General features: G+C 61.1%; 13 non-coding genes and 53 pseudogenes across 13 annotated transcripts; all 66 read left to right on the top strand.

Moving 5' to 3' along the window:
• The first annotated feature begins 1 nt into the window (after position 1).
• LOC137548439 (5S ribosomal RNA) lies at positions 2 to 120 on the top strand (annotated as a pseudogene).
• Positions 121 to 203: 83 nt separating this feature from the next.
• Positions 204 to 322, top strand: LOC137548100 (5S ribosomal RNA). The gene has a single exon (XR_011026666.1). It is a non-coding gene; the product is annotated as a 5S ribosomal RNA (ribosomal RNA).
• Positions 323 to 405: 83 nt separating this feature from the next.
• Positions 406 to 524, top strand: LOC137551307 (5S ribosomal RNA; annotated as a pseudogene).
• Positions 525 to 607: 83 nt separating this feature from the next.
• LOC137557657 (5S ribosomal RNA) lies at positions 608 to 726 on the top strand (annotated as a pseudogene).
• An 83-nt stretch (positions 727 to 809) lies between these two features.
• LOC137556634 (5S ribosomal RNA) lies at positions 810 to 928 on the top strand. Its single transcript, XR_011029275.1, has one exon. It is a non-coding gene; the product is annotated as a 5S ribosomal RNA (ribosomal RNA).
• An 83-nt stretch (positions 929 to 1,011) lies between these two features.
• LOC137551306 (5S ribosomal RNA) lies at positions 1,012 to 1,130 on the top strand (annotated as a pseudogene).
• An 83-nt stretch (positions 1,131 to 1,213) lies between these two features.
• On the top strand, positions 1,214 to 1,332 carry LOC137550013 (5S ribosomal RNA; annotated as a pseudogene).
• Positions 1,333 to 1,415: 83 nt separating this feature from the next.
• LOC137558773 (5S ribosomal RNA) lies at positions 1,416 to 1,534 on the top strand (annotated as a pseudogene).
• An 83-nt stretch (positions 1,535 to 1,617) lies between these two features.
• Positions 1,618 to 1,736, top strand: LOC137558892 (5S ribosomal RNA; annotated as a pseudogene).
• Positions 1,737 to 1,819: 83 nt separating this feature from the next.
• On the top strand, positions 1,820 to 1,938 carry LOC137556616 (5S ribosomal RNA). The gene has a single exon (XR_011029258.1). It is a non-coding gene; the product is annotated as a 5S ribosomal RNA (ribosomal RNA).
• An 83-nt stretch (positions 1,939 to 2,021) lies between these two features.
• Positions 2,022 to 2,140, top strand: LOC137559457 (5S ribosomal RNA; annotated as a pseudogene).
• An 83-nt stretch (positions 2,141 to 2,223) lies between these two features.
• LOC137554350 (5S ribosomal RNA) lies at positions 2,224 to 2,342 on the top strand. The gene has a single exon (XR_011027352.1). It is a non-coding gene; the product is annotated as a 5S ribosomal RNA (ribosomal RNA).
• An 83-nt stretch (positions 2,343 to 2,425) lies between these two features.
• On the top strand, positions 2,426 to 2,544 carry LOC137547791 (5S ribosomal RNA; annotated as a pseudogene).
• An 83-nt stretch (positions 2,545 to 2,627) lies between these two features.
• Positions 2,628 to 2,746, top strand: LOC137548157 (5S ribosomal RNA; annotated as a pseudogene).
• Positions 2,747 to 2,829: 83 nt separating this feature from the next.
• Positions 2,830 to 2,948, top strand: LOC137548468 (5S ribosomal RNA; annotated as a pseudogene).
• A 107-nt stretch (positions 2,949 to 3,055) lies between these two features.
• On the top strand, positions 3,056 to 3,174 carry LOC137548362 (5S ribosomal RNA; annotated as a pseudogene).
• An 83-nt stretch (positions 3,175 to 3,257) lies between these two features.
• Positions 3,258 to 3,376, top strand: LOC137550217 (5S ribosomal RNA). Its single transcript, XR_011026898.1, has one exon. It is a non-coding gene; the product is annotated as a 5S ribosomal RNA (ribosomal RNA).
• Positions 3,377 to 3,459: 83 nt separating this feature from the next.
• On the top strand, positions 3,460 to 3,578 carry LOC137556959 (5S ribosomal RNA; annotated as a pseudogene).
• Positions 3,579 to 3,661: 83 nt separating this feature from the next.
• On the top strand, positions 3,662 to 3,780 carry LOC137556615 (5S ribosomal RNA). The gene has a single exon (XR_011029257.1). It is a non-coding gene; the product is annotated as a 5S ribosomal RNA (ribosomal RNA).
• Positions 3,781 to 3,863: 83 nt separating this feature from the next.
• On the top strand, positions 3,864 to 3,982 carry LOC137558733 (5S ribosomal RNA; annotated as a pseudogene).
• Positions 3,983 to 4,065: 83 nt separating this feature from the next.
• LOC137554232 (5S ribosomal RNA) lies at positions 4,066 to 4,184 on the top strand. The gene has a single exon (XR_011027341.1). It is a non-coding gene; the product is annotated as a 5S ribosomal RNA (ribosomal RNA).
• Positions 4,185 to 4,267: 83 nt separating this feature from the next.
• LOC137557060 (5S ribosomal RNA) lies at positions 4,268 to 4,386 on the top strand (annotated as a pseudogene).
• Positions 4,387 to 4,469: 83 nt separating this feature from the next.
• LOC137557844 (5S ribosomal RNA) lies at positions 4,470 to 4,588 on the top strand (annotated as a pseudogene).
• An 83-nt stretch (positions 4,589 to 4,671) lies between these two features.
• On the top strand, positions 4,672 to 4,790 carry LOC137550593 (5S ribosomal RNA; annotated as a pseudogene).
• An 83-nt stretch (positions 4,791 to 4,873) lies between these two features.
• LOC137557326 (5S ribosomal RNA) lies at positions 4,874 to 4,992 on the top strand (annotated as a pseudogene).
• An 83-nt stretch (positions 4,993 to 5,075) lies between these two features.
• Positions 5,076 to 5,194, top strand: LOC137549933 (5S ribosomal RNA; annotated as a pseudogene).
• An 83-nt stretch (positions 5,195 to 5,277) lies between these two features.
• Positions 5,278 to 5,396, top strand: LOC137554482 (5S ribosomal RNA; annotated as a pseudogene).
• Positions 5,397 to 5,479: 83 nt separating this feature from the next.
• Positions 5,480 to 5,598, top strand: LOC137548359 (5S ribosomal RNA; annotated as a pseudogene).
• An 83-nt stretch (positions 5,599 to 5,681) lies between these two features.
• On the top strand, positions 5,682 to 5,800 carry LOC137548358 (5S ribosomal RNA; annotated as a pseudogene).
• Positions 5,801 to 5,883: 83 nt separating this feature from the next.
• Positions 5,884 to 6,002, top strand: LOC137558814 (5S ribosomal RNA; annotated as a pseudogene).
• Positions 6,003 to 6,085: 83 nt separating this feature from the next.
• LOC137550562 (5S ribosomal RNA) lies at positions 6,086 to 6,204 on the top strand (annotated as a pseudogene).
• Positions 6,205 to 6,287: 83 nt separating this feature from the next.
• On the top strand, positions 6,288 to 6,406 carry LOC137559517 (5S ribosomal RNA; annotated as a pseudogene).
• An 83-nt stretch (positions 6,407 to 6,489) lies between these two features.
• LOC137555282 (5S ribosomal RNA) lies at positions 6,490 to 6,608 on the top strand. The gene has a single exon (XR_011027975.1). It is a non-coding gene; the product is annotated as a 5S ribosomal RNA (ribosomal RNA).
• An 83-nt stretch (positions 6,609 to 6,691) lies between these two features.
• Positions 6,692 to 6,810, top strand: LOC137551837 (5S ribosomal RNA; annotated as a pseudogene).
• Positions 6,811 to 6,893: 83 nt separating this feature from the next.
• Positions 6,894 to 7,012, top strand: LOC137548120 (5S ribosomal RNA; annotated as a pseudogene).
• Positions 7,013 to 7,095: 83 nt separating this feature from the next.
• LOC137547850 (5S ribosomal RNA) lies at positions 7,096 to 7,214 on the top strand (annotated as a pseudogene).
• An 83-nt stretch (positions 7,215 to 7,297) lies between these two features.
• LOC137558205 (5S ribosomal RNA) lies at positions 7,298 to 7,416 on the top strand (annotated as a pseudogene).
• An 84-nt stretch (positions 7,417 to 7,500) lies between these two features.
• LOC137548156 (5S ribosomal RNA) lies at positions 7,501 to 7,619 on the top strand (annotated as a pseudogene).
• Positions 7,620 to 7,702: 83 nt separating this feature from the next.
• Positions 7,703 to 7,821, top strand: LOC137548467 (5S ribosomal RNA; annotated as a pseudogene).
• Positions 7,822 to 7,928: 107 nt separating this feature from the next.
• LOC137548361 (5S ribosomal RNA) lies at positions 7,929 to 8,047 on the top strand (annotated as a pseudogene).
• An 83-nt stretch (positions 8,048 to 8,130) lies between these two features.
• Positions 8,131 to 8,249, top strand: LOC137556633 (5S ribosomal RNA). Its single transcript, XR_011029274.1, has one exon. It is a non-coding gene; the product is annotated as a 5S ribosomal RNA (ribosomal RNA).
• An 83-nt stretch (positions 8,250 to 8,332) lies between these two features.
• On the top strand, positions 8,333 to 8,451 carry LOC137556958 (5S ribosomal RNA; annotated as a pseudogene).
• Positions 8,452 to 8,534: 83 nt separating this feature from the next.
• On the top strand, positions 8,535 to 8,653 carry LOC137556614 (5S ribosomal RNA). Its single transcript, XR_011029256.1, has one exon. It is a non-coding gene; the product is annotated as a 5S ribosomal RNA (ribosomal RNA).
• An 83-nt stretch (positions 8,654 to 8,736) lies between these two features.
• Positions 8,737 to 8,855, top strand: LOC137558732 (5S ribosomal RNA; annotated as a pseudogene).
• Positions 8,856 to 8,938: 83 nt separating this feature from the next.
• Positions 8,939 to 9,057, top strand: LOC137554112 (5S ribosomal RNA). Its single transcript, XR_011027328.1, has one exon. It is a non-coding gene; the product is annotated as a 5S ribosomal RNA (ribosomal RNA).
• Positions 9,058 to 9,140: 83 nt separating this feature from the next.
• On the top strand, positions 9,141 to 9,259 carry LOC137557059 (5S ribosomal RNA; annotated as a pseudogene).
• An 83-nt stretch (positions 9,260 to 9,342) lies between these two features.
• Positions 9,343 to 9,461, top strand: LOC137557843 (5S ribosomal RNA; annotated as a pseudogene).
• An 83-nt stretch (positions 9,462 to 9,544) lies between these two features.
• On the top strand, positions 9,545 to 9,663 carry LOC137557325 (5S ribosomal RNA; annotated as a pseudogene).
• An 83-nt stretch (positions 9,664 to 9,746) lies between these two features.
• LOC137557324 (5S ribosomal RNA) lies at positions 9,747 to 9,865 on the top strand (annotated as a pseudogene).
• An 83-nt stretch (positions 9,866 to 9,948) lies between these two features.
• Positions 9,949 to 10,067, top strand: LOC137549932 (5S ribosomal RNA; annotated as a pseudogene).
• Positions 10,068 to 10,352: 285 nt separating this feature from the next.
• LOC137548357 (5S ribosomal RNA) lies at positions 10,353 to 10,471 on the top strand (annotated as a pseudogene).
• Positions 10,472 to 10,554: 83 nt separating this feature from the next.
• On the top strand, positions 10,555 to 10,673 carry LOC137548356 (5S ribosomal RNA; annotated as a pseudogene).
• An 83-nt stretch (positions 10,674 to 10,756) lies between these two features.
• Positions 10,757 to 10,875, top strand: LOC137558813 (5S ribosomal RNA; annotated as a pseudogene).
• Positions 10,876 to 10,958: 83 nt separating this feature from the next.
• Positions 10,959 to 11,077, top strand: LOC137550561 (5S ribosomal RNA; annotated as a pseudogene).
• An 83-nt stretch (positions 11,078 to 11,160) lies between these two features.
• LOC137559516 (5S ribosomal RNA) lies at positions 11,161 to 11,279 on the top strand (annotated as a pseudogene).
• An 83-nt stretch (positions 11,280 to 11,362) lies between these two features.
• LOC137556693 (5S ribosomal RNA) lies at positions 11,363 to 11,481 on the top strand. The gene has a single exon (XR_011029333.1). It is a non-coding gene; the product is annotated as a 5S ribosomal RNA (ribosomal RNA).
• An 83-nt stretch (positions 11,482 to 11,564) lies between these two features.
• LOC137547849 (5S ribosomal RNA) lies at positions 11,565 to 11,683 on the top strand (annotated as a pseudogene).
• Positions 11,684 to 11,767: 84 nt separating this feature from the next.
• Positions 11,768 to 11,886, top strand: LOC137547848 (5S ribosomal RNA; annotated as a pseudogene).
• An 83-nt stretch (positions 11,887 to 11,969) lies between these two features.
• Positions 11,970 to 12,088, top strand: LOC137548602 (5S ribosomal RNA; annotated as a pseudogene).
• An 83-nt stretch (positions 12,089 to 12,171) lies between these two features.
• Positions 12,172 to 12,290, top strand: LOC137548557 (5S ribosomal RNA; annotated as a pseudogene).
• Positions 12,291 to 12,373: 83 nt separating this feature from the next.
• LOC137548280 (5S ribosomal RNA) lies at positions 12,374 to 12,492 on the top strand (annotated as a pseudogene).
• An 83-nt stretch (positions 12,493 to 12,575) lies between these two features.
• LOC137557323 (5S ribosomal RNA) lies at positions 12,576 to 12,694 on the top strand (annotated as a pseudogene).
• An 83-nt stretch (positions 12,695 to 12,777) lies between these two features.
• LOC137547767 (5S ribosomal RNA) lies at positions 12,778 to 12,896 on the top strand (annotated as a pseudogene).
• Positions 12,897 to 12,979: 83 nt separating this feature from the next.
• LOC137554309 (5S ribosomal RNA) lies at positions 12,980 to 13,098 on the top strand. The gene has a single exon (XR_011027348.1). It is a non-coding gene; the product is annotated as a 5S ribosomal RNA (ribosomal RNA).
• Positions 13,099 to 13,181: 83 nt separating this feature from the next.
• LOC137559218 (5S ribosomal RNA) lies at positions 13,182 to 13,300 on the top strand (annotated as a pseudogene).
• An 83-nt stretch (positions 13,301 to 13,383) lies between these two features.
• On the top strand, positions 13,384 to 13,502 carry LOC137558577 (5S ribosomal RNA; annotated as a pseudogene).
• Positions 13,503 to 13,551: the final 49 nt, after the last annotated feature.

Below are 13,551 nucleotides of genomic sequence, written 5' to 3'. Positions count from 1 at the left end.
TGCCTGCAGCCACACCAAGCCAAAAGCGCCCGCTCTCATCAGATCGCGGAAGCTAAGCGGCTTCAGGCCTGGTTAGTAGCTGCATGGGAGACCGGCTGTGAACCCCAGGTGCTGCAGGCGTTTTTTTGGGTTTGAGGCCCAATGGCTATGAGCACGCGTGGGAAGCCTCACCTTCAAGGCGCCGGAACGGCGCCTTGGAGGTTGCCTGCGGCCACACTAAGCCGAAAGCGCCCGCTCTCATCAGATCGCGGAAGCTAAGCGGCTTCAGGCCTGGTTAGTAGTTGCATGGGAGACCGGCTGTGAACCCCAGGTGCTGCAGGCGTTTTTTTGGGTTTGAGGCCCAATGGCTATGAGCACGCGTGGGAAGCCTCACCTTCAAGGCGCCGGAACGGCGCCTTGGAGGTTGCCTGCGGCCACAATAAGCCGAAAGCGCCAGCTCTCGTCAGATCGCGGAAGCTAAGCGGCTTCAGGCCTGGTTAGTAGCTGCATGGGAGACCGGCTGTGAACCCCAGGTGCTGCAGGCGTTTTTTTGGGTTTGAGGCCCAATGGCTATGAGCACGCGTGGGAAGCCTCACCTTCAAGGCGCCGGAACGGCAGTTTGGAGGTTGCCTGCGGCCACACTAAGCCGAAAGCGCCCGCTCTCATCAGATTGCGGAAGCTAAGCGGCTTCAGGCCTGGTTAGTAGCTGCATGGGAGACCGGCTGTGAACCCCAGGTGCTGCAGGCGTTTTTTTGGGTTTGAGGCCCAATGGCTATGAGCACGCGTGGGAAGCCTCACCTTCAAGGCGCCGGAACGGCGCCTTGGAGGTTGCCTGCGGCCACACTAAGCCGAAAGCGCCCGCTCTCGTCAGATCGCGGAAGCTAAGCGGCTTCAGGCCTGGTTAGTAGCTGCGTGGGAGACCGGCTGTGAACCCCAGGTGCTGCAGGCGTTTTTTTGGGTTTGAGGCCCAATGGCTATGAGCACGCGTGGGAAGCCTCACCTTCAAGGCGCCGGAACGGCGCCTTGGAGGTTGCCTGCGGCCACAATAAGCCGAAAGCGCCAGCTCTCGTCAGATCGCGGAAGCTAAGCGGCTTCAGGCCTGGTTAGTAGCTGCATGGGAGACCGGCTGTGAACCCCAGGTGCTGCAGGCGTTTTTTTGGGTTTGAGGCCCAATGGCTATGAGCACGCGTGGGAAGCCTCACCTTCAAGGCGCCGGAACGGCGGTTTGGAGGTTGCCTGCCGCCACACTAAGCCGAAAGCGCCCGCTCTCGTCAGATTGCGGAAGCTAAGCGGCTTCAGGCCTGGTTAGTAGCTGCATGGGAGACCGGCTGTGAACCCCAGGTGCTGCAGGCGTTTTTTTGGGTTTGAGGCCCAATGGCTATGAGCACGCGTGGGAAGCCTCACCTTCAAGGCGCCGGAACGGCGCCTTGGAGATTGCCTGCGGCCACACTAAGCCGAAAGCGCCCGCTCTCGTCAGATCGCGGAAGCTAAGCGGCTTCAGGCCTGGTTAGTAGCTGCGTGGGAGACCGGCGGTGAACCCCAGGTGCTGCAGGCGTTTTTTTGGGTTTGAGGCCCAATGGCTATGAGCATGCGTGGGAAGCCTCACCTTCAAGGCGCCGGAACGGCGCCTTGGAGGTTACCTGTGGCCACACTAAGCCGAAAGCGCCCGCTCTCGTCAGATCGCGGAAGCTAAGCGGCTTCAGGCCTGGTTAGTAGCTGCATGGGAGACCGGCTGTGAACCCCAGGTGCTGCAGGCATTTTTTTGGGTTTGAGGCCCAATGGCTATGAGCACGCGTGGGAAGCCTCACCTTCAAGGCGCCGGAACGGCACCTTGGAGGTTACCTGCGGCCACACTAAGCCGAAAGCGCCCGCTCTCGTCAGATCGCGGAAGCTAAGCGGCTTCAGGCCTGGTTAGTAGCTGCATGGGAGACCGGCTGTGAACCCCAGGTGCTGCAGGTGTTTTTTTGGGTTTGAGGCCCAATGGCTATGAGCACGCGTGGGAAGCCTCACCTTCAAGGCGCCGGAACGGCGCCTAGGAGGTTACCTGTGGCCACACTAAGCCGAAAGCGCCCGCTCTCGTCAGATCGCGGAAGCTAAGCGGCTTCAGGCCTGGTTAGTAGCTGCATGGGAGACCGGCTGTGAACCCCAGGTGCTGCAGGCGTTTTTTTGGGTTTGAGGCCCAATGGCTATGAGCACGCGTGGGAAGCCTCACCTTCAAGGCGCCGGAACGGCGCCTTGGAGGTTGCCTGCGGCCACACTAAGCCGAAAGCGCCCGCTCTCATCAGATCGCGGAAGCTAAGCGGCTTCAGGCCTGGTTAGTAGCTGCATGGGAGACCGGCTGTGAACCCCAGGTGCTGCAGGCGTTTTTTTGGGTTTGAGGCCCAATGGCTATGAGCACGCGTGGGAAGCCTCACCTTCAAGGCGCCGGAACGGCGCCTTGGAGGTTGCCTGCGGCCACACTAAGCCGAAAGCGCCCGCTTTCGTCAGATCGCGGAAGCTAAGCGGCTTTAGGCCTGGTTAGTAGCTGCATGGGAGACTGGCTGTGAACCCCAGGTGCTGCAGGCGTTTTTTTGGGTTTGAGGCCCAATGGCTATGAGCACGCGTGGGAAGCCTCACCTTCAAGGCGCCGGAACGGCGCCTTGGAGGTTGCCTGCAGCCACACCAAGCCGAAAGTGCCCGCTCTCGTCAGATCGCGGAAGCTAAGCGGCTTCAGGCCTGGTTAGTAGCTGCATGGGAGACCGGCTGTGAACCCCAGGTGCTGCAGGCGTTTTTTTGGGTTTGAGGCCCAATGGCTATGAGCACGCGTGGGAAGCCTCACCTTCAAGGCGCCGGAACGGCGCCTTGGAGGTTGCCTGCAGCCACACCAAGCCGAAAGCGCCTGCTCTCGTCAGATCGCGGAAGCTAAGCGGCTTCAGGCCTGGTTAGTAGCTGCATGGGAGACCGGCTGTGAACCCCAGGTGCTGCAGGCGTTTTTTTGGGTTTGAGGCCCAATGGCTATGAGCACGCGTGGGAAGATGGCTATGAGCACGCGTGGGAAGCCTCACCTTCAAGGCGCCGGAACGGCGCCTTGGAGGTTGCCTGCAGCCACACCAAGCCGAAAGCGCCCGCTCTCGTCAGATCGCGGAAGCTAAGCGGCTTCAGGCCTGGTTAGTAGCTGCATGGGAGACTGGCTGTGAACCCCAGGTGCTGCAGGCATTTTTTTGGGTTTGAGGCCCAATGGCTATGAGCACGCGTGGGAAGCCTCACCTTCAAGGCGCCGGAACGGCGCCTTGGAGGTTGCCTGCGGCCACACTAAGCCGAAAGCGCCCGCTCTCGTCAGATCGCGGAAGCTAAGCGGCTTCAGGCCTGGTTAGTAGCTGCGTGGGAGACCGGCTGTGAACCCCAGGTGCTGCAGGCATTTTTTTGGGTTTGAGGCCTAATGGCTATGAGCATGCGTGGGAAGCCTCACCTTCAAGGCGCCGGAACGGCGCCTTGGAGGTTGCCTGTGGCCACACTAAGCCGAAAGCGCCCGCTCTCGTCAGATCGCGGAAGCTAAGCGGCTTCAGGCCTGGTTAGTAGCTGCATGGGAGACCGGCTGTGAACCCCAGGTGCTGCAGGCGTTTTTTTGGGTTTGAGGCCCAATGGCTATGAGCACGCGTGGGAGGCCTCACCTTCAAGGCGCCGGAACGGCACCTTGGAGGTTACCTGCGGCCACACTAAGCCGAAAGCGCCCGCTCTCGTCAGATCGCGGAAGCTAAGCGGCTTCAGGCCTGGTTAGTAGCTGCATGGGAGACCGGCTGTGAACCCCAGGTGCTGCAGGTGTTTTTTTGGGTTTGAGGCCCAATGGCTATGAGCACGCGTGGGAAGCCTCACCTTCAAGGCGCCGGAACGGCGCCTTGGAGGTTACCTGTGGCCACACTAAGCCGAAAGCGCCCGCTCTCGTCAGATCGCGGAAGTTAAGCGGCTTCAGGCCTGGTTAGTAGCTGCATGGGAGACCGGCTGTGAACCCCAGGTGCTGCAGGCGTTTTTTTGGGTTTGAGGCCCAATGGCTATGAGCACGCGTGGGAAGCCTCACCTTCAAGGCGCCGGAACGGCGCCTTGGAGGTTGCCTGCGGCCACACTAAGCCGAAAGCGCCCGCTCTCATCAGATCGCGGAAGCTAAGCGGCTTCAGGCCTGGTTAGTAGCTGCATGGGAGACCGGCTGTGAACCCCAGGTGCTGCAGGCGTTTTTTTGGGTTTGAGGCCCAATGGCTATGAGCACGCGTGGGAAGCCTCACCTTCAAGGCGCCGGAACGGCGCCTTGGAGGTTGCTTGCGGCCACACTAAGCCGAAAGCGCCCGCTCTCGTCAGATCGCGGAAGCTAAGCGGCTTCAGGCCTGGTTAGTAGCTGCATGGGAGACCGGCTGTGAACCCCAGGTGCTGCAGGCGTTTTTTTGGGTTTGAGGCCCAATGGCTATGAGCACGCGTGGGAAGCCTCACCTTCAAGGCGCCGGAACGGCGCCTTGGAGGTTGCCTGCAGCCACACCAAGCCGAAAGCGCCCGCTCTCGTCAGATCGCGGAAGCTAAGCGGCTTCAGGCCTGGTTAGTAGCTGCATGGGAGACCGGCTGTGAACCCCAGGTGCTGCAGGCATTTTTTTGGGTTTGAGGCCCAATGGCTATGAGCACGCGTGGGAAGCCTCACCTTCAAGGCGCCGGAACGGCGCCTTGGAGGTTGACTGCGGCCACACTAAGCCGAAAGCGCCCGCTCTCGTCAGATTGCGGAAGCTAAGCGGCTTCAGGCCTGGTTAGTAGCTGCATGGGAGACCGGCTGTGAACCCCAGGTGCTGCAGGTGTTTTTTTGGGTTTGAGGCCCAATGGCTATGAGCACGCGTGGGAAGCCTCACCTTCAAGGCGCCGTAACGGCGCCTTGGAGGTTGCCTGCGGCCACACTAAGCCGAAAGCGCCCGCTCTCGTCAGATCGCGGAAGCTAAGCGGCTTCAGGCCTGGTTAGTAGCTGCATGGGAGACCGGCTGTGAACCCCAGGTGCTGCAGGTGTTTTTTTGGGTTTGAGGCCCAATGGCTATGAGCACGCGTGGGAAGCCTCACCTTCAAGGCGCCGGAACGGCGCCTTGGAGGTTGCCTGCGTCCACACTAAGCCGAAAGCGCCCGCTCTCATCAAATCGCGGAAGCTAAGCGGCTTCAGGCCTGGTTAGTAGCTGCATGGGAGACCGGCTGTGAACCCCAGGTGCTGCAGGCGTTTTTTTGGGTTTGAGGCCCAATGGCTATGAGCACGCGTGGGAAGCCTCACCTTCAAGGCGCCGGAACGGCGCCTTGGAGGTTGCCTGCGGCCACACTAAGCCGAAAGCGCCCGCTCTCGTCAGATCACGGAAGCTAAGCGCCTTCAGGCCTGGTTAGAAGCTGCATGGGAGACCGGCTGTGAACCCCAGATGCTGCAGGTGTTTTTTTGGGTTTGAGGCCCAATGGCTATGAGCACGCGTGGGAAGCCTCACCTTCAAGGCGCCGAAACGGCGCCTTGGAGGTTGCCTGCGGCCACACTAAGCTGAAAGCGCCCGCTCTCGTCAGATCGCGGAAGCTAAGCGGTTTCAGGCCTGGTTAGTAGCTGCATGGGAGACCGGCTGTGAACCCCAGGTGCTGCAGGTGTTTTTTTGGGTTTGAGGCCCAATGGCTATGAGCACGCGTGGGAAGCCTCACCTTCAAGGCGCCGGAACGGCGCCTTGGAGGTTGCCTGCGGCCACACTAAGCTGAAAGCGCCCGCTCTCGTCAGATCGCGGAAGCTAAGCGGTTTCAGGCCTGGTTAGTAGCTGCATGGGAGACCGGCTGTGAACCCCAGGTGCTGCAGGTGTTTTTTTGGGTTTGAGGCCCAATGGCTATGAGCACGCGTGGGAAGCCTCACCTTCAAGGCGCCGGAACGGCGCCCTGGAGGTTGCCTGCGGCCACACTAAGCCGAAAGCGCCCGCTCTCGTCAGATTGCGGAAGCTAAGCGGCTTCAGGCCTGGTTAGTAGCTGCATGGGAGACCGGCTGTGAACCCCAGGTGCTGCAGGCGGTTTTTTGGGTTTGAGGCCCAATGGCTATGAGCACGCGTGGGAAGCCTCACCTTCAAGGCGCCGGAACGGCGCCTTGGAGGTTGCCTGCGGCCACACTAAGCCGAAAGCGCCTGCTCTCGTCAGATCGCGGAAGCTAAGCGGCTTCAGGCCTGGTTAGTAGCTGCATGGGAGACCGGCTGTGAACCCCAGGTGCGGCAGGTGTTTTTTTGGGTTTGAGGCCCAATGGCTATGAGCACAAGTGGGAAACCTCACCTTCAAGGCGCCGGAGCGGCGCCCTGGAGGTTGCCTGCGGCCACACTAAGCCGAAAGCGCCCGCTCTCGTCAGATCGCAGAAGCTAAGCGGCTTCAGGCCTGGTTAGTAGCTGCATGGGAGACCGGCTGTGAACCCCAGGTGCTGCAGGCGTTTTTTTGGGTTTGAGACCCAATGGCTATGAGCACGCGTGGGAAGCCTCACCTTCAAGGCGCCGGAACGGCGCCCTGGAGGTTGCCTGCGGCCACACTAAGCCGAAAGCACCCGCTCTCATCAGATCGCGGAAGCTAAGCGGCTTCAGGCCTGGTTAGTAGCTGCATGGGAGACCGGCTGTGAACCCCAGGTGCTGCAGGTGTTTTTTTGGGTTTGAGGCCCAATGGCTATGAGCACGCGTGGGAAGCCTCACCTTCAAGGCGCCGGAACGGCGCCTTGGAGGTTGCCTGCGGCCACACTAAGCCGAAAGCGCCTGCTCTCGTCAGATTGCAGAAGCTAAGCGGCTTCAGGCCTGGTTAGTAGCTGCATGGGAGACTGGCTGTGAACCCCAGGTGCGGCAGGCGTTTTTTTGGGTTTGAGACCCAATGGCTATGAGCACGCGTGGGAAGCCTCACCTTCAAGGCGCCGGAACGGCGCCCTGGAGGTTGCCTGCGGCCACACTAAGCCGAAAGCACCCACTCTCGTCAGATCGCGGAAGCTAAGCGGTTTCAGGCCTGGTTAGTAGCTGCATGGGAGACCGGCTGTGAACCCCAGGTGCTGCAGGCGTTTTTTTGGGTTTGAGACCCAATGGCTATGAGTACGCGTGGGAAGCCTCACCTTCAAGGCGCCGGAGCGGCGCCTTGGAGGCTGCCTGCGGCCACACTAAGCCGACAGCGCCCGCACTCGTCAGATCGCGGAAGCTAAGCGGCTTCAGGCCTGGTTAGTAGCTGCATGGGAGACCGGCTGTGAACCCCAGGTGCTGCAGGCGTTTTTTTGGGTTTGAGACCCAATGGCTATGAGCACGCGTGGGAAGCCTCACCTTCAAGGCGCCGGAACGGCGCCTTGGAGGTTGCCTGCGGCCACACTAAGCCGAAAGCGCCCGCTTTCGTCAGATCGCGGAAGCTAAGCGGCTTCAGGCCTGGTTAGTAGCTGCATGGGAGACCGGCTGTGAACCCCAGGTGCTGCAGGCGTTTTTTTTGGGTTTGAGGCCCAATGGCTATGAGCACGCGTGGGAAGCCTCACCTTCAAGGCGCCGGAACGGCGCCTTGGAGGTTGCCTGCAGCCACACCAAGCCGAAAGTGCCCGCTCTCGTCAGATCGCGGAAGCTAAGCGGCTTCAGGCCTGGTTAGTAGCTGCATGGGAGACCGGCTGTGAACCCCAGGTGCTGCAGGCGTTTTTTTGGGTTTGAGGCCCAATGGCTATGAGCACGCGTGGGAAGCCTCACCTTCAAGGCGCCGGAACGGCGCCTTGGAGGTTGCCTGCAGCCACACCAAGCCGAAAGCGCCTGCTCTCGTCAGATCGCGGAAGCTAAGCGGCTTCAGGCCTGGTTAGTAGCTGCATGGGAGACCGGCTGTGAACCCCAGGTGCTGCAGGCGTTTTTTTGGGTTTGAGGCCCAATGGCTATGAGCACGCGTGGGAAGATGGCTATGAGCACGCGTGGGAAGCCTCACCTTCAAGGCGCCGGAACGGCGCCTTGGAGGTTGCCTGCAGCCACACCAAGCCGAAAGCGCCCGCTCTCGTCAGATCGCGGAAGCTAAGCGGCTTCAGGCCTGGTTAGTAGCTGCATGGGAGACTGGCTGTGAACCCCAGGTGCTGCAGGCATTTTTTTGGGTTTGAGGCCCAATGGCTATGAGCACGCGTGGGAAGCCTCACCTTCAAGGCGCCGGAACGGCGCCTTGGAGGTTGCCTGCGGCCACACTAAGCCGAAAGCGCCCGCTCTCGTCAGATCGCGGAAGCTAAGCGGCTTCAGGCCTGGTTAGTAGCTGCGTGGGAGACCGGCTGTGAACCCCAGGTGCTGCAGGCGTTTTTTTGGGTTTGAGGCCTAATGGCTATGAGCATGCGTGGGAAGCCTCACCTTCAAGGCGCCGGAACGGCGCCTTGGAGGTTGCCTGTGGCCACACTAAGCCGAAAGCGCCCGCTCTCGTCAGATCGCGGAAGCTAAGCGGCTTCAGGCCTGGTTAGTAGCTGCATGGGAGACCGGCTGTGAACCCCAGGTGCTGCAGGCGTTTTTTTGGGTTTGAGGCCCAATGGCTATGAGCACGCGTGGGAGGCCTCACCTTCAAGGCGCCGGAACGGCACCTTGGAGGTTACCTGCGGCCACACTAAGCCGAAAGCGCCCGCTCTCGTCAGATCGCGGAAGCTAAGCGGCTTCAGGCCTGGTTAGTAGCTGCATGGGAGACCGGCTGTGAACCCCAGGTGCTGCAGGTGTTTTTTTGGGTTTGAGGCCCAATGGCTATGAGCACGCGTGGGAAGCCTCACCTTCAAGGCGCCGGAACGGCGCCTTGGAGGTTACCTGTGGCCACACTAAGCCGAAAGCGCCCGCTCTCGTCAGATCGCGGAAGTTAAGCGGCTTCAGGCCTGGTTAGTAGCTGCATGGGAGACCGGCTGTGAACCCCAGGTGCTGCAGGCGTTTTTTTGGGTTTGAGGCCCAATGGCTATGAGCACGCGTGGGAAGCCTCACCTTCAAGGCGCCGGAACGGCGCCTTGGAGGTTGCCTGCGGCCACACTAAGCCGAAAGCGCCCGCTCTCATCAGATCGCGGAAGCTAAGCGGCTTCAGGCCTGGTTAGTAGCTGCATGGGAGACCGGCTGTGAACCCCAGGTGCTGCAGGCGTTTTTTTGGGTTTGAGGCCCAATGGCTATGAGCACGCGTGGGAAGCCTCACCTTCAAGACGCCGGAACGGCGCCTTGGAGCTTGCTTGCGGCCACACTAAGCCGAAAGCGCCCGCTCTCGTCAGATCGCGGAAGCTAAGCGGCTTCAGGCCTGGTTAGTAGCTGCATGGGAGACCGGCTGTGAACCCCAGGTGCTGCAGGCGTTTTTTTGGGTTTGAGGCCCAATGGCTATGAGCACGCGTGGGAAGCCTCACCTTCAAGGCGCCGGAACGGCGCCTTGGAGGTTGCCTGCAGCCACACCAAGCCGAAAGCGCCCGCTCTCGTCAGATCGCGGAAGCTAAGCGGCTTCAGGCCTGGTTAGTAGCTGCATGGGAGACCGGCTGTGAACCCCAGGTGCTGCAGGCATTTTTTTGGGTTTGAGGCCCAATGGCTATGAGCACGCGTGGGAAGCCTCACCTTCAAGGCGCCGGAACGGCGCCTTGGAGGTTGCCTGCGGCCACACTAAGCCGAAAGCGCCCGCTCTCGTCAGATCGCGGAAGCTAAGCGGCTTCAGGCCTGGTTAGTAGCTGCATGGGAGACCGGCTGTGAACCCCAGGTGCTGCAGGTGTTTTTTTGGGTTTGAGGCCCAATGGCTATGAGCACGCGTGGGAAGCCTCACCTTCAAGGCGCCGTAACGGCGCCTTGGAGGTTGCCTGCGGCCACACTAAGCCGAAAGCGCCCGCTCTCGTCAGATCGCGGAAGCTAAGCGGCTTCAGGCCTGGTTAGTAGCTGCATGGGAGACCGGCTGTGAACCCCAGGTGCTGCAGGTGTTTTTTTGGGTTTGAGGCCCAATGGCTATGAGCACGCGTGGGAAGCCTCACCTTCAAGGCGCCGGAACGGCGCCTTGGAGGTTGCCTGCGTCCACACTAAGCCGAAAGCGCCCGCTCTCATCAAATCGCGGAAGCTAAGCGGCTTCAGGCCTGGTTAGTAGCTGCATGGGAGACCGGCTGTGAACCCCAGGTGCTGCAGGCGTTTTTTTGGGTTTGAGGCCCAATGGCTATGAGCACGCGTGGGAAGCCTCACCTTCAAGGCGCCGGAACGGCGCCTTGGAGGTTGCCTGCGGCCACACTAAGCCGAAAGCGCCCGCTCTCGTCAGATCACGGAAGCTAAGCGCCTTCAGGCCTGGTTAGAAGCTGCATGGGAGACTGGCTGTGAACCCCAGATGCTGCAGGTGTTTTTTTGGGTTTGAGGCCCAATGGCTATGAGCACGCGTGGGAAGCCTCACCTTCAAGGCGCCGAAACGGCGCCTTGGAGGTTGCCTGCGGCCACACTAAGCTGAAAGCGCCCGCTCTCGTCAGATCGCGGAAGCTAAGCGGTTTCAGGCCTGGTTAGTAGCTGCATGGGAGACCGGCTGTGAACCCCAGGTGCTGCAGGTGTTTTTTTGGGTTTGAGGCCCAATGGCTATGAGCACGCGTGGGAAGCCTCACCTTCAAGGCGCCGGAACGGCGCCTTGGAGGTTGCCTGCGGCCACACTAAGCTGAAAGCGCCCGCTCTCGTCAGATCGCGGAAGCTAAGCGGTTTCAGGCCTGGTTAGTAGCTGCATGGGAGACCGGCTGTGAACCCCAGGTGCTGCAGGTGTTTTTTTGGGTTTGAGGCCCAATGGCTATGAGCACGCGTGGGAAGCCTCACCTTCAAGGCGCCGGAACGGCGCCCTGGAGGTTGCCTGCGGCCACACTAAGCCGAAAGCGCCCGCTCTCGTCAGATTGCGGAAGCTAAGCGGCTTCAGGCCTGGTTAGTAGCTGCATGGGAGACCGGCTGTGAACCCCAGGTGCTGCAGGCGGTTTTTTGGGTTTGAGGCCCAATGGCTATGAGCACGCGTGGGAAGCCTCACCTTCAAGGCGCCGGAACGGCGCCTTGGAGGTTGCCTGCGGCCACACTAAGCCGAAAGCGCCTGCTCTCGTCAGATCGCGGAAGCTAAGCGGCTTCAGGCCTGGTTAGTAGCTGCATGGGAGACCGGCTGTGAACCCCAGGTGCGGCAGGTGTTTTTTTGGGTTTGAGGCCCAATGGCTATGAGCACAAGTGGGAAACCTCACCTTCAAGGCGCCGGAGCGGCGCCCTGGAGGTTGCCTGCGGCCACACTAAGCCGAAAGCGCCCGCTCTCGTCAGATCGCAGAAGCTAAGCGGCTTCAGGCCTGGTTAGTAGCTGCATGGGAGACCGGCTGTGAACCCCAGGTGCTGCAGGCGTTTTTTTGGGTTTGAGACCCAATGGCTATGAGCACGCGTGGGAAGCCTCACCTTCAAGGCGCCGGAACGGCGCCCTGGAGGTTGCCTGCGGCCACACTAAGCCGAAAGCGCCCGCTCTCATCAGATCGCGGAAGCTAAGCGGCTTCAGGCCTGGTTAGTAGCTGCATGGGAGACCGGCTGTGAACCCCAGGTGCTGCAGGTGTTTTTTTGGGTTTGAGGCCCAATGGCTATGAGCACGCGTGGGAAGCCTCACCTTCAAGGCGCCGGAACGGCGCCTTGGAGGCTGCCTGCGGCCACACTAAGCCGACAGCGCCCGCACTCGTCAGATCGCGGAAGCTAAGCGGCTTCAGGCCTGGTTAGTAGCTGCATGGGAGACCGGCTGTGAACCCCAGGTGCTGCAGGCGTTTTTTTTGGGTTTGAGACCCAATGGCTATGAGTACGCGTGGGAAGCCTCACCTTCAAGGCGCCGGAACGGCGCCTTGGAGGCTGCCTGCGGCCACACTAAGCCGACAGCGCCCGCACTCGTCAGATCGCGGAAGCTAAGCGGCTTCAGGCCTGGTTAGTAGCTGCATGGGAGACCGGCTGTGAACCCCAGGTGCTGCAGGCGTTTTTTTGGGTTTGAGACCCAATGGCTATGAGCACGCGTGGGAAGCCTCACCTTCAAGGCGCCGGAACGGCGCCTTGGAGGTTGCCTGCGGCCACACTAAGCCGAAAGTGCCCGCTCTCGTCAGATCGCGGAAGCTAAGCGGCTTCAGGCCTGGTTAGTAGCTGCATGGGAGACCGGCTGTGAACCCCAGGTGCGGCAGGCGTTGTTTTGGGTTTCAGGCCCAATGGCTATGAGCACGCGTGGGAAGCCTCACCTTCAAGGCACCGGAACGGCGCCCTGGAGGTTGCCTGCGGCCACACTAAGCCGAAAGCGCCCGCTCTCGTCAGATCGCGGAAGCTAAGCGGCTTCAGGCCTGGTTAGTAGCTGCATGGGAGACCGGCTGTGAACCCCAGGTGCGGCAGGTGTTTTTTTGGGTTTGAGGCCCAATGGCTATGAGCACGCGTGGGAAGCCTCACCTTCAAGGCGCCGGAACGGCGCCTTGGAGGTTGCCTGCGGCCACACTAAGCCGAAAGCGCCTGCACTCGTCAGATCGCGGAAGCTAAGCGGCTTCAGGCCTGGTTAGTAGCTGCATGGGAGACCGGCTGTGAACCCCAGGTGCTGCAGGCGTTGTTTTGGGTTTGAGGCCCAATGGCTATGAGCACGCGTGGGAAGCCTCACCTTCAAGGCGCCGGAACGGTGCCCTGGAGGTTGCCTGCGGCCACACTAAGCCGAAAGCGCCCGCTCTCGTCAGATCGCGGAAGCTAAGCGGCTTCAGGCCTGGTTAGTAGCTGCATGGGAGACCGGCTGTGAACCCCAGGTGCTGCAGGTGTTTTTTTGGGTTTGAGGCCCAATGGCTATGAGCACGCCTGGGAAGCCTCACCTTCAAGGCGCCGGAACGGCGCCCTGGAGGTTGCCTGCGGCCACACTAAGCCGAAAGCGCCCGCTCTCGTCAGATCGTGGAAGCTAAGCGGCTTCAGGCCTGGTTAGTAGCTGCATGGGAGACCGGCCGTGAACCCCAGGTGCTGCAGGCGTTGTTTTGGGTTTGAGGCCCAATGGCTATGAGCACGCGTGGGAAGCCTCACCTTCAAGGCGCCGGAACGGCGCCCTGGAGGTTGCCTGCGGCCACACTAAGCCGAAAGCGCCCGCTCTCGTCAGATCGCGGAAGCTAAGCGGCTTCAGGCCTGGTTAGTAGCTGCATGGGAGACCGGCTGTGAACCCCAGGTGCTGCAGGCGGTTTTTTGGGTTTGAGGCCCAATGGCTATGAGCACGCGTGGGAAGCCTCACCTTCAAGGCGCCGGAACGGCGCTTTGGAGATTGCCTGCGGCCACACTAAGCCGAAAGCGCCCGCTCTCGTCAGATCGCGGAAGCTAAGCGGCTTCAGGCCTGGTTAGTAGCTGCATGGGAGACCGGCTGTGAACCCCAGGTGCGGCAGGCGTTTTTTTGGGTTTGAGGCCCAATGGCTATGAGCACGCGTGGGAAGCCTCACCTTCAAGGCGCCGGAACGGCGCCTTGGAGGTTGCATGCGGCCACACTAAGCCGAAAGCGCCCGCTCTCGTCAGATCGCGGAAGCTAAGCGGCTTCAGGCCTGGTTAGTAGCTGCATGGGAGACCGGCTGTGAACCCCAGGTGCTGCAGGCGTTGTTTTGGGTTTGAGGCCCAATGGCTATGAGCACGCGTGGGAAGCCTC

This window comes from Hyperolius riggenbachi, chromosome 2 (assembly GCF_040937935.1).
Source record: "Hyperolius riggenbachi isolate aHypRig1 chromosome 2, aHypRig1.pri, whole genome shotgun sequence".
Lineage (NCBI taxonomy): Eukaryota > Metazoa > Chordata > Amphibia > Anura > Hyperoliidae > Hyperolius > Hyperolius riggenbachi.
This window is presented reverse-complemented; position numbering and strand designations above follow the sequence as displayed.